Here is a 13,408-nt window from a genome sequence, read left to right as displayed (position 1 = left end):
ATGGCTTCCAACTGAGCCATAACTGCCTTGTCAACCGCGTGAACTGTTCGAATACCGTCTCGTGGGTTCCCATATTCAGCACAATGGGTCGCCATCTCCTCAATAATGGCACATCCCTTATCATCATCAGTATTCTTTTGAAATATTCCATTGGATGAGGCGTCAAGTATAGCTCTGTGGTCATCGTACAACCCATTGTAGAACTGATTGGACAGAAACCACGGATCAAAACCATGGTGAGGAAGAGACCTCACCAGCCTCTTGAACCGACACCAAGCTTCATAGAAAGTTTCATCAGGTGCCTGCTTGAAACTAGTAATCTTTGCCCTCAGCTGATTAGTGCGCTGCGGAGGGAAATACCTTTTATAGAAAGCAAGCGCGAGAGTCTCCCAATTCGTGATACCCGTGGCCATACGGTCCAAGTCAGTCAGCCACTCCCTGGCTGAGTCAGTCAAAGAAAAAGGAAACAACACCTCATTAATCTTGTCTTGAGTTACCCCCTTTGTGGCGGGGATAGTAGAGCAATAATCCGTAAAGACTTCCATATGCTTCCTCGGGTCTTCACCTGCCATACCTCTAAAGAGATTTCTCTCCACCAGGTTTACATAAGACGGATGGATGTCAAAAGTATTGCCATCCTCAGTCTGGAGATTGAAACCCTTGGGAATAGATGATGGCTCCGAATGACTTGCAATATTCGGCATCTTTACTGGTTGGTTTACAGAACTGAGATTATCTTCTACTAAAGATTGATCTTCTGTAAATAGGAAATGTTGCAGCTCGGGTTCGAAAGTACTCAAGTCTTCCTTTCGTGATTCTCTTTGCAGACGGAATCTATGTCTAAACAGTCGCTCTGGCTCAGAATCAGCTGAAACTAACTCCAACCTGTTTGACCTGGGCATACACAACACTAAAAGAGATAAATGAGAACTGCCTCAAGGAATATAAATTCCCTGAGACGGTAAAATAAACGAAACAAAAACAGATAGGGCTATTGCCTCCCCGGCAACGGCGCCAAAATTTGACAGGGCAGTCGTATACCTATCAAAAATAACCAACTAAACTAACTATATAGCTAGGGAAGTCGGGTTGATCTCCACAGGGAGGCAAGATATCTGTAAAAGGTCCGTCTATCTGGTCACAAGATGGGGTTTGTAAATTGGTTTCTAAACTAAAAAGGCTTAAGGGAAAGAGAAATAAATGAGAGCAATAAAAAGGGCAGAAAATAAGAATAAGGATATCAGTAAAGAGAGAACATGTCGGGATTTCGGTTCACTACGGTAGCCTAATGACTCAACTGCAAATAGTCTATATAACTCATTGTGAGACGGATGTCGAAAGGTCCTTCCGGTCCACTTTCTATCCTAGATTTCCACTAACTTAACTTCCGTCCTCATCAGGGTAGTCTAGTATTCATAGCAGGTCTATTTAGTCCAATCTTTCGATCCAGGATTAAATTTAACCAGACTAAAGGGTAACTTAGAAGCGTGCACTCAACTAAGTCGGTAAATACAGTTAAATTGCCATGGGTACAGGATCTCACAAATAAGTAATCTAGCCTATTCGCTACATCGTCACATTTCTACCATAGATCCCCTAATCCCAACATGAATTAAATTAGCTACTCATACTATCAATATTGTCAAGATTAATAATAATGAATAAACTAATAACAAACATATTGAAATTGTAATAAAATTGCATAAAAGAGATTAGGGTAGAAATTAAGGAACAGAGAAACAAGTAATTAAAGCAACTAATAATAAAATTAAGATTAAAAGAAGAGAAAAATTACAATCGCGAGAATTCCGGCGTAAAGAACAATGAGATCCAAGCAAAATAACCCGAAAGCAAAAGTTACAGTGAAATAGTTTAGGGAAAGAGAAAGCAGCGTAATTAAGAGTGTTAAGCAGTGAAAGATAGATAAGAAGATCTAAATGACCTAATTATTCGAACTTAAATAGGAAATAACAAGTCCATTAACGAAAATAAACATTCACGGATTAATTATGGCCCGTGAAACCTCAATCCACTCGATAGAGCACTTTGTAACAGCTCGATCGAGGACTTCAGCCAGCAAACCACTCGATCGAGCATAAATATCACTCGATCGTGTAACCTCGAATTCCAGCATTTTCGATCGAGCACAGTAGACTACTCGATCGAACTCCTCAGCTTGTGAAACCACTCGATCGACTAAGAAAAGTGTTCGATCGAGTGTCCTTCCTCCAAAACAGCTCCAAAATCGTTGTCGACTGCTTCGTAGACCATTCCTTCACGCATCCCAATGCAGTATCTCGCTCTGAAAATCCCGTCTCCTCAAAAAGCATGCAAAACAGGACGAAAATGGTACGGTTCTACTACTTTCACGTTCATTCCTGCAAAATAGACAAGACGAACCAAAGTAGCCATTTCGGGGCATAATGCAATATAAACAGTACAAAAGTACATGGAAATACGTGTAAAAATAGGCTAAAAAGACTATACGAAATGCACGTATCACCGGGAACATATCTTGGAGAAATGAGATGCCACAACGAGGAATATTGGAGGTAGAAATTTTTGATGTATGGGGAACTGACTACCAAGGACCATTTATATCATCTCAAGGAAACAAGTACATTCTTGTAGCCGTCGATTATGTATCAAAGTTGGTAGAAGCAATTGCTACTCCAACCGATGATGCCAAAACGGTTACTAAGCTCCTCAAGAAAGTAATCTTTCCAAGATTCAGAGTCCCTAGAGCACTCATTAGCGATGGAGGGACACACTTCCATGAAAATAAGCTCACCTCTCTTTTGACAAAATATGGTGTTCAACATAGAATCGGTTTAGGATATCATCCTCAAACAAGCGGTCAAGTTAAAGTTTCGAATAGAGAAATCAAACAAATTATTAAAAAGGTTGTTAACAAGACTCGTAAGGATTGGAGTATGAAGCTTGATGATACTCTTTGGGCTTATAGGACGGCCTATAAGACTCTCATAGGAGCCTCCCCTTACAAGCTAGTCTATGGAAAGGCATGCCATTTGCCAATTGAGCTAGAGTACAAAGCCTTTTGGGCAATCAAGGCTCTCAACCTCGACCTCAAGTTAAGCGGTTGATGTGACCATAATTTAAGCATATTTAGTCCCCGAATTAGCCTTGTTCCCATACTTTTTAGTGCATATTTAGGTCATTTATTGTCTTTAGTCCTTTGTTTTGCATATTCTTTGAGGTTTTGATCCCTTGGTAGGAAAGGAGTGCAAACCTTGCATTTTCATGGCAAAATGAAGCTAAATTGATTGAATTCAATGACCAAGCATCAAAGAGAAGACAAGATTGGAAGGCCTTTGTACATACTATAGTAGATGGGCAATGATAAGAAAAGATCCTTGCATCCCCGAGGAAATCCTCAAGGATTTTATGAAGAGAAAGGAAGAAAAGAAGAAAGGAAGAAGCTGTAAGAGAATCCGAGCGGATTGCCCACAATCCGCCCGTCCAAGAGGAGCAATCCGAGCGTCTTCCTCAGCTGGACGCTCGTCCAGAACCACCCCAATCCGCCCGTCCACCCTGCGAATCCACTCGTCCAAAACACCCACAATCCGCCCGTCCCGTGCCCTGGACGCTCGGATTGTGTGACAGCTAAATCCGTCTTCTACTTGCTCAAATGAAGAATGCGCATATTTTTCTATGACCGGCGAAAAGGAGACCGGAGTCTCCCTTGAGACCGGCGATTCCTCAAGGACTTAATCGTCATTTAAGCCCTTAGTAAACCCTAATTTATGTACCTAATGTAATACTACGGATTCTATTAAGTTGCATACTCGACCGAGTAGAGCCTACTCGGCCGAGTAGTGTTAATTGTAGGGTCTGTTTTGGTTCTGCCGATGAATACTCGGCCGAGTATGGGAATACTCGACCGAGTAGAGGATACTCGGCCGAGTATAGCTTTACTCGACCGAGTATCCGGTCTGACGAGTGTTGTTTTAGCGGTTTGATGCGGGAGTGTTTAGGGTTATTTTTATATTCACCGTCAGTTTCTAAAACGTCATTTTAACCCTAATCATTTAACGATTACCTTAATCACTCTCTAATCACTCCCAAATCATCCTCTAATCTCGTGTGTGTGCAATCGTTGTGACTCTTACGTGCAATCTCGCTTTCTACTGTTGGTAAGTTCATTTCCCTATGTCATTTATGTTTTATTGGGACTACTGTATGTTTGGAATCAGGGAATAAAGGGGGGATTGTTCATTATGTAATTGTGTTATGTGATTATTGTATAGGAGAAGACTTCGTAGAGGAGCCTTTCTGATTATCTGATCTACATTCGACTGTTGATTGCTAAGGTAGGGTTTCCTACTCAGTTTTACTGTTAATTGTTATGGCATGATTGTTTCGTGATTATTGATAACTGCTGATCATCGGAGTATGGGCGTTGTTGTGATGGTGTTGGTGTGGAGAGGTTATGACAGTTGTGATGCTGTGTGTTGTGATTGTGGTGGAGTCACTTGCGGGAGTGGCTTCACACCCTAGTTCGCCCTCCGTGGAACCCGCCACGGGAGGGGATGTGCACATTAAGGGATAGGGATTTGTTTTAGTCGCTCGTTGATGAGCTGGACTTGGTGGGATCGGCTGCGGTCACCCACTGGCGGCGTGGATTACCTGTTGTGATGGGTAATCTGGCAGGGCTGCACACTTCGGTGTGTAGTCGGTTACTATGTGAGATCGGGAGACCGGGGAGTGTGGATGATCAGCTGGTTACCGTGTTGTTTGCCTTACATTGATTGAGTAATACCGACCCCGTGTTGTTGTTTATAAAACCTGCGGTGATCCATTCGGGGATGGTGAGCAAACATGACAGGTATTGTTATGGGTGAGCTTGGGACAGTCATGGGGGAATTGTCATCATCAGTCGTAGCACCACTGTTCGAGTCGTAGTTATGATTTCTAGTTATTAGACATTTATTTATTTTTCGTTGGACCAGTTTGAGATTTGGTTTTGATGTAACCACTATTTTATTGGTACTTTAATAAATGTGCTTAGTTCAGACGCTTTTGATATTTACTAACCTCGGGTAACCGAGATGGTAACACACTTTCATGGTAGGGTGGTCCTGGTAAGGCACCTTGGTATGAGGGGGTGTTACAAAGTGGTATCAGAGCCGAAGATTCCGGCACCGAAACAAATGAACCTAATGAACTTAGGGACTCTAAATAAAATGAACCCGGGGAGAGTTGTTTGGAGCTACCGCAAAGACTCGGGAGACGTCCCGAAGTCGCAATTTGACCCTTATTAACTCGAGCCGGTCACATGGGGAAGTGTGTCGAGTGTTGTGTTTTGTATGTGCATGTATATGACGATTCATGTTGATAATAAGTGATGGTTGGAAGTTTACATGTGGAACTCGTAAGTTTGGTGATTTGGAAAAGTAGTAGAAAGAATGAGTATGTGAATTTTGGTGTAATAGATTCACCTGTGAAAGAATGGTATGGCTATGTGTTTATAACGTGGCGTTTTAGTTCCTGTTGTTATGTGTTTGATGAGGGGATAGAAAGCATGATAGGGGACTTTATACTGTTTTAACCCGTCTTTGGTATGGCTCGGCCGAGCAGGGCAGGTACTCGACCGAGTAAGGAGTACTCGACCGAGTGTAGTTTTACAGTGAGTAGTAGTGGCTACTGTTTGTGTTTACTCGACCGAGTAAATAAGAGTACTCGACCGAGTAGTGTCTGCTCGGCCGAGTGTCGTATATACTCGATCGAGTATGAATTCTGGGTAATTTAGATTGGCTACTGGGGTCGGCAACTCGACCGAGTACCCGGGGTACTCGACCGAGTAGTCGTTAATCGACCGAGTGTTGTTTGATACTCGGCCGAGTGTTCTTTTGGCGGGAGATTGTTACATTTTGAGCCGTAGGCTTTTGTGCTTACGTTTCCTTGTTTCTTATCAGCTCAAAATGCCGCCCAAAAGAACCCCTGCACAGATTCAAGCTTCCGAGATGACTCTTGATGAGGTTGCTCGCATGATTGAGCAACAAGAGGCCCTCATGGAAGCTCTTAGAAATGTGGGAAAGGGAAATGAGAAGCCGATGGATGCTACTCAGCTCAGCATCAACATTGGTCGTTTCAACCCTCCCACATATGAAGGGGTAGGGGAACCAAAGCTGCTCGAGAAGTGGCACCGTGAGATTGAAGCTCTCATGGAAATGGTTAAGTGCCCCGAAGACATGATCATTGAGCAGGTAGTGTACTACCTGAGAGGTGAAGCACCTGTTTGGTGGCAAAATGTCAAGGATGATGCTAGAGCTTATTACCAGGCCGAAGGTTTGGGAGCTATTCCGTGGTCTGGGCTGAAGAGTGCTATGAAAGAGCAGTTTGTGCCAGAGCATATTCGACACAAGATGAGACCCGAGTTTGATTCGTTCACCATGACTGAGGAGATGACTGTCACTGACTACTATCATCGGTTTATGGAGCTATCTCGTTATGTTGACGACATGCAGCTAGGACCGAGGGGTTTAGCTCTCCGCTTTGAGAGGGGTTTATCTGCCAAGATCATGAATCGTATGGCAGCGTGGGTTGCTACTGACCTTAAGGAAGTGTATCTAAGGGCGGGCCAAGCTGAGAGGATGGTGGATCTCTCAAAGGAGATCAACGAGAGGATCTGGCTGCGCGGAAAAGAGGAAGGCCGACAAAGTGGAAGCAACGATCGATCCATCCAGCAACAAGAAGGGTAACTACAACCACTCCAAAGCTTTTTCTGCTGGGGGTAATGGCTCCGGGGGTTTTCGAGACTGGGGCAAGAACGGAGGTCGGAGTGTGAGTGACAACTCCAACATAACATGTTACGGCTGTGGTGGTGTCGGCCACAGAAGACGGGAATGCACCAGTTTCAGGCCTGGCACCGGATCAGGAAACCAGCATGGGAATTTCTCCCAAGGGCCAACTCAGAGTTTTGCTAGTAACCGACCGGGAGGTTCATGGGGCAACCGTGGTGGACAGGGCAACTAGGGCAGCTATAACCGCAACGGTGGTGGATCATATCAGCGGCAGAACAACACAACCACCCAAGATTCAACAGCTAAACCAAGTACCTCCAATGCTTCGGTTCAGGGTGGAGGACAGAAAAACAGTGGGAAGCCGCGTTTCATGATGGACAAACAGGAAGCACAGGATGATGCTCATGTGGTTACCGGTACCTTTCTTGTTCATAATGTACCATCCTTTGTTTTGTTTGATTCAGGGGCTACACACTCTTTTGTGTCTAAGGGTCATGCCATGTCCATGGGTTTGGGTAAGTTTGAGGTTGTAAAAGATGATGTGTTCATACCTTCAGGGGAGTCGGTGTCATGTCTCAAGTTTTATAAGGGTGTGTCTATGGTGGTTTGAGGGGTAGATTTACCGATAGATCTGTTAGAGTTTCCTATGGATGGGTTTGAGGTGATTGTCGGGATGGATTGGTTGGGTAGGTATGATGCCAGAATAGATTGTCGGCAGAAGAAAGTATCTTTCACTAGTAGAAAAAGTCTCATTGACATCGGTTATTTTACCCCATTTACATCGCTTTTGTGGCGATGTTTCTGGGGGAGACGTATTTAGTATTTTTACATTAACATCGGTTTTAGAACATATGTAAATAGTATACAATTAACATCGGTTATAGGTAAAAACCGATGTTAATTTGTTTCAATTACATCGGTTTCTAAGTAAAACCGATGTTAATAGCATCTAATTTACATCGTTTTTGGTGTAGAACCGATGTAAATATCAACTTATTTACATCATTTATTGACTAAAACCGATGTAAATAGGTATTTTTATTATTTAAAAAAATACATCTGAGGCGTTTTTAATGGGGAAAACGCTTCAAATGAGAGCTTCAATCAATTAAAAAAAATTACATTTCCAAAACCCATAATGTATAAATATACATTGTTTTGAAAATAAATATTCTTAAATTTACACATAAATAGATACTTGTAGAATACCTCTGACTAAATAATGACAATATTGATAGTAAGATACAAAATGAAAATTAAAAAACTAATATAATAGTGTAATACTCCTTGTTTGTTTCATATATTTGAGCTCCTTCTAACTACCAACATTGTGTCGAGTTTTCATCCTTAAATCTTCATGGCTTGGCGGCTTTACCACTTCTTGGCAGCTTTTACAAGCTACAGCTGACACACGCAATTTACCACTTCCGCCTTGACCAGGCATGCCATATCCTTCTCCCAACCCATCACCTGTATGGCAAATAAAGTGAAACTTAACACAACCTTCAACTCTTTAAGGCTTCAAACCAAAAAAAAAAAATCATAAAACAATGGGATTACATCAGTAGTAGATAATCAAGAGGAAAAAAAAAAGATAAAACCCAGTCTTTTGATAACAGGAGAGCTCATAAAAGACAAAAATCCCCTAACACAGGTTCATATTGCAACAAGATAGTGAACAAAAAATCCTGAGATTCATCCCAACAATTTAGTACCTGTGGGTACTAAATGAACCAGGGCAACTTCACAATTATAGCCTAGTATTAAAACATGAACATTATAGAGATAGGCTAACCTTGCAATAAGCGATGTTGTCACATCCGCAAGTTAGATAACCATTAGCTATATTAACATTCATGCGGTTTCCTGTTTTTAGTACAGCTTCTAGAAGTTTCAAGAATAGTCTGTTGCTCCGTAGTTCGTCACATGCTACCTGTCATAGTAAAACAGAAGCATGATTACCAATTTTTTAAGGCAGACGACAACCTACATCACCATCTAAATCTTCTACTCCGTATCTTAATCATGTAGTGACACTGTTATTATAAACTTCCATTTTGTGTACAGTTAGTTGATCGTTATTAGAAACTTGAAACTTGTATACCATCCACTAGAGCGTTTCTGAAGAAAAACTAGTCAAAACTGGCCTGACTTGAACTAGCCTACCCAAGATGACTTGATAATAGCACCTGAAACGGGCACACAGCCATGTGACCCTACCCGAAGTGAAAATCCCCATAAATAACCTGAAGGACCTGTTTGCCAAGTCTGCTAAATAGGTATGCTGATGATGTTCATTGTTCAGTACAGTTCATTAAAGTGCCGCTCTTTCTTTGTTGCAGGAAATTATATATCGTGACGTAAGAATTTTAATACAACTGGCAAAGTAGCGGAAGGAGGGAGGAGGGTCACTAATTCATCTAAGGTCTTAAAAAGGGGAAGGAGGGCAGTTACCTCTAATGTCTCAAAAGACATCTTCAAGTACTCGACCTCGGACTCAAAATTGGCAATATACAACATTGTTTCGACCCTTTTGAATGCGAAAGGTATTTCAATCACTGCCTTCAGAAACTTCTCGGCATGTCCAAGCTTGACAGGTGAATCATCCTTATATTCCATCAGCTTGCGTTCTTCTTCCTTGGTAGGAGCCATCTTTAGCAAACTCTCCAGAAGCTCCGTTCCAAGTGTCTCTGCATTACCTGTACAAAACTAGTGCGTTATGACTTATGACTTACATGTCCTTCCCTGCCATACAAATACATATCTTATGACATTGTAATGGATTTCAAACCATGAGAGAAATTTAGAAAATTAAAATATAGATGCAATTATAGAAGGGGTGGCTAAATAATGTCTAAAATTGATGGTGGTGGCTAAATAATGTCTGACTTTGACCAATATTGCAATAGATAGCGATAACAACTTTTTGTAAGTGTTTATAAAGGACACTCGGGAATGCAGATAAACAATCAGCTTTTTAGTACACTTTTTGAAAGAAAAAAACACGATTATGACCCGATTTAGGATAAAAACATAAGCCAGATATTTATATAGGACACTCGGGAAATGATTTGTACTGACCTTGAATTGTTGTTTCTTAAGGTTTTGGCATTGCCAAATGCTTCAAGAACCGGATTGGACTGTCACATGACCAAACAGGAAACAACTTGCTATTTCTTCTCTTTCTAGAAGACTAAAACAGAATAGATATCCAATATTAGACAAAACAGTGCAGCATTATTTTCAAACTGCATTTTTTCAACAAACTAAAGATGGAGAATACTTCTCCGTTCACTTGAACACCACATGTATCATTTACCAAAGGATAAAAGTTTTAGGGGATGGAAAATATTTGAGAGAAGAATGAGGCCCGCACTCATTTGAAAGTGTTTTTTGTGTTATTTCTTACCCAAAAATGGAATGTAGTGAATTAATTTAAAAGTCCAGAAAACGAAAATCTAGTGAATTAAAATGAATAGAGGGATTAATAATATTAATAGCATAACCTTGTCAGGGTGGCTGAATAAATACAATACTCGTATCACCTATAAAAAATCAGAGGCTAAAGCTCCTTACTTCGAGAACTTGTTGCTCAACTGTACGACCTTCCACACCAGTTCGTTCCCCAAGTATGCAAGATATCTCATAAGCATCTTTGTTGTCTCAGACTTACCAGCACCACTTTTTTCACTAACCAGGATTGAATTACTCTTTCCTTCAGTAATCATCGCCCTTGTTGCAACAGATGTGTCAGCCATGGAAGATTAGGATGCTATAAAAAGGGGGAGAAATTAAAATATTTGAGTAGATGTCACCTGTATTAAGTATATGCTATTGCGAAAACATGGGGACTGAGCTCCCCGAATTGTGCTCCTTTATATTGATCCATCATGTGAATATCATACAAATTAGGTAATCTTTGAAATGGATTAACTGCAATAAAAATACTTCCTATGTATGTCTGCAATTGACATGAAACCTGGTTATTCAAGAACATGGGCACACACCACCTATATAAAGACTTGTTGTCTAAAAACCCACTAATGTCGGCTTACATATATCTCATTTATTGAATATCTAATGGCTAAGTTAGAAAGGACTCCTGGTTCATGAAAGTCTGCAAGCTTTGTCATGTCATCAACACCTCCAGCTGGAGCTTCATCGTCCTTAGGATAGACTTTTGAAACATTTGTGACAACATTCAGATCAGAATTTTGGCTAGAATATCAAATGAATCATAAGCTTTACATGAACTACAGATAAAAGTATATTACGGAATAAATTGAAACTTCATGGAAAATTTGTCTATAACCACAGATATCGAAACAACATGCATGCCACAATTGAGTGAGTAGTTGACTTCATCTCACGAACCATAAATAATTAACATCACAGTTGTTGGATAGCAAGTCTTGTCAAATTTGAATGTAGAGTTGTTCAATGTACAGGTTAGTCTTTCTCATTGCCTTATCTTATGACCATTTAATAAACCCTTATTATTAAACAAAATCTAAAGTAAATGGAACAACCTAAAGAAAAGTGTAGAATACTAAGAATGATGAAAGGAGTTGTTCGAAATAAAACCCTAACTAGTAGAGAAATCAATTAGCTTCATAGACGAAATTAGAAAGAAAATCAAGTAAATATGAAGATATGAAATCGGATAACAACAACAACAACTACTGACATAATTAAAATCGAAACTCAAACTTAACAACTGAATTGAATCGGAAATAACTGATCAAAAACAAATGGGAACGGGTGGTATCGGCACCGTCATCAGAATCAGCCATCGAAAGAAAATGGCTCAAAATTAATTGAATCAAAGAAATAACATAAAAATAAAAGGACAACTCACCTGAAAAATCCATCCAAAATAGAAAAAGACGAGGAAATCTGGTAAGAATACACAACAGGTTGTTGGAATATGTGTCCTCCGACAATAATGCGATCACAACTGTTGATCATAATGATCACATGTTTAAGTCTCATTTTAAAGAATACAATTGGGAAGTATTTTTACTGTCAACGGGTCCACACATATCGGTAATGATTGGCTGACTAGAGTTTGACATTACTGTCGTGCGACGGTGGTGATCAGTTGATCCCTTAGGTCATACCTAAAGGATATTACTCTTAATTGATCATTTAATTGATCGTATAACGTTACGAGTTAATTAAATTACTTGAAAATTGACGGACGATTTTGGAAGTAAAATTTATGTATCTCATTATAATCTGATTAAATAAGATACGGTCTAAGTGATCGAATTGTTTTATTACTTGGATGAAATTATTGTTTAAGGAAACAATTGAAATTGAATTAATTATTATAAATACAAGATGTTGTGATTTATAATTGGTAAATTATTTTGGTACAAGTAATTGTGAATTACTAAGTCGATTTTGTATATGACGTATTAATGCGTTGATTTTTAATATGTTAAAAATACATAACAATTTTACATGACATGTGACATGTGACAAATTGACAAAATGACAAAGATAAAATGGAATCCATTTTATCTCCTAATGGACCGAAATATTGGGTGTGATTAACAATATATATATTATGTTAATTAAGTTAGTGGAAAACATGATTATTTTCTATAACTAGGCATGCAAACCTAGTGCCTCTTGTGAAGAGCACCAAGCTCATGCATAGGCCTTCTTCCCACCGTCCTACCCGGTTTCCCTTGTAAAGAGCCAAGGGTCTATTGCTCAATAAGATTATTATTCACTACATGCAAAAGATTGTGTATTATTCATTCATTAATCAACACAAAATATTTTTAGAGAGATAAAAATATTTTCTTCCTCCTTCTTCCTCCTCTTGACCGAAATCCAAGAGGACAAAAATATTTTGGGTCATTTTATTTAAATTAATGTTATTCTAGTATTGATAATATTAATTTTATTAAGAGTATATCTTGGGTATTATTCCTTGGGAGGGATACTATACTTGTATCCTTTTGTTCATCCATTTAAGGAGAGCTCAAGAACAAGAGAGTAGGAGAACTCTCTTGTGCCCTTTGATCCGAAAATCACAATGTAAGATGATGATTTCTTCTTTAATTAATTATTGTTTGTATGCATAAGATCACCATTTAATTTTATGACTAAATTAACATAAAACATATATGGATATGTTGAGTATATAGATCTAGATTTCTAACAAGCGGTATCAAGAGCCTTGGTTGTTTGCATGCAAATCGGTTATAGTTTTTCCGAGTTATACGATTAACATATAAAACTTGTAAATTTGTGTTATTATGAAATATCAAGAAATAAATTTATGCATGTTAAGTTTCTGGTCCTAAAATGTTTTTAGGATATTTTGGTTATTTTATGGATTTTTATTGTTCATCTTATAATATAATGGCATTAAAAATGTGATTTTATGATTAAAATGTCATTTTCGGACTAAAATTAGCTAAACTTCGTATTTTCCAGTGATTTTTGGATATGTTATCACATGTTTTATTTTGAGATGACCTGTAAATTTCATAATTTTTGGAGTTCTTATGCTTGAAAAATGGATTTTTCATGTTTAAAATCGGATTTAGATGAAAAATAGGTTAATATGAGATAAATTTCGAATCTGGTCATAGAAATTTAGTATGTTGTCACATGCAATTTTACAA

The 13,408-nt window shown here is 39.2% G+C and overlaps 1 non-coding gene across 1 annotated transcript; it reads left to right on the top strand.

Moving 5' to 3' along the window:
* Positions 1–228: 228 nt before the first annotated feature.
* LOC141615938 (small nucleolar RNA R71) lies at positions 229–334 on the top strand. Its single transcript, XR_012530323.1, has one exon. It is a non-coding gene; the product is annotated as a small nucleolar RNA R71 (small nucleolar RNA).
* Positions 335–13,408: the final 13,074 nt, after the last annotated feature.

This window comes from Silene latifolia, chromosome 11, assembly GCF_048544455.1.
Source record: "Silene latifolia isolate original U9 population chromosome 11, ASM4854445v1, whole genome shotgun sequence".
Taxonomy (NCBI): domain Eukaryota; kingdom Viridiplantae; phylum Streptophyta; class Magnoliopsida; order Caryophyllales; family Caryophyllaceae; genus Silene; species Silene latifolia.
This window is presented reverse-complemented; position numbering and strand designations above follow the sequence as displayed.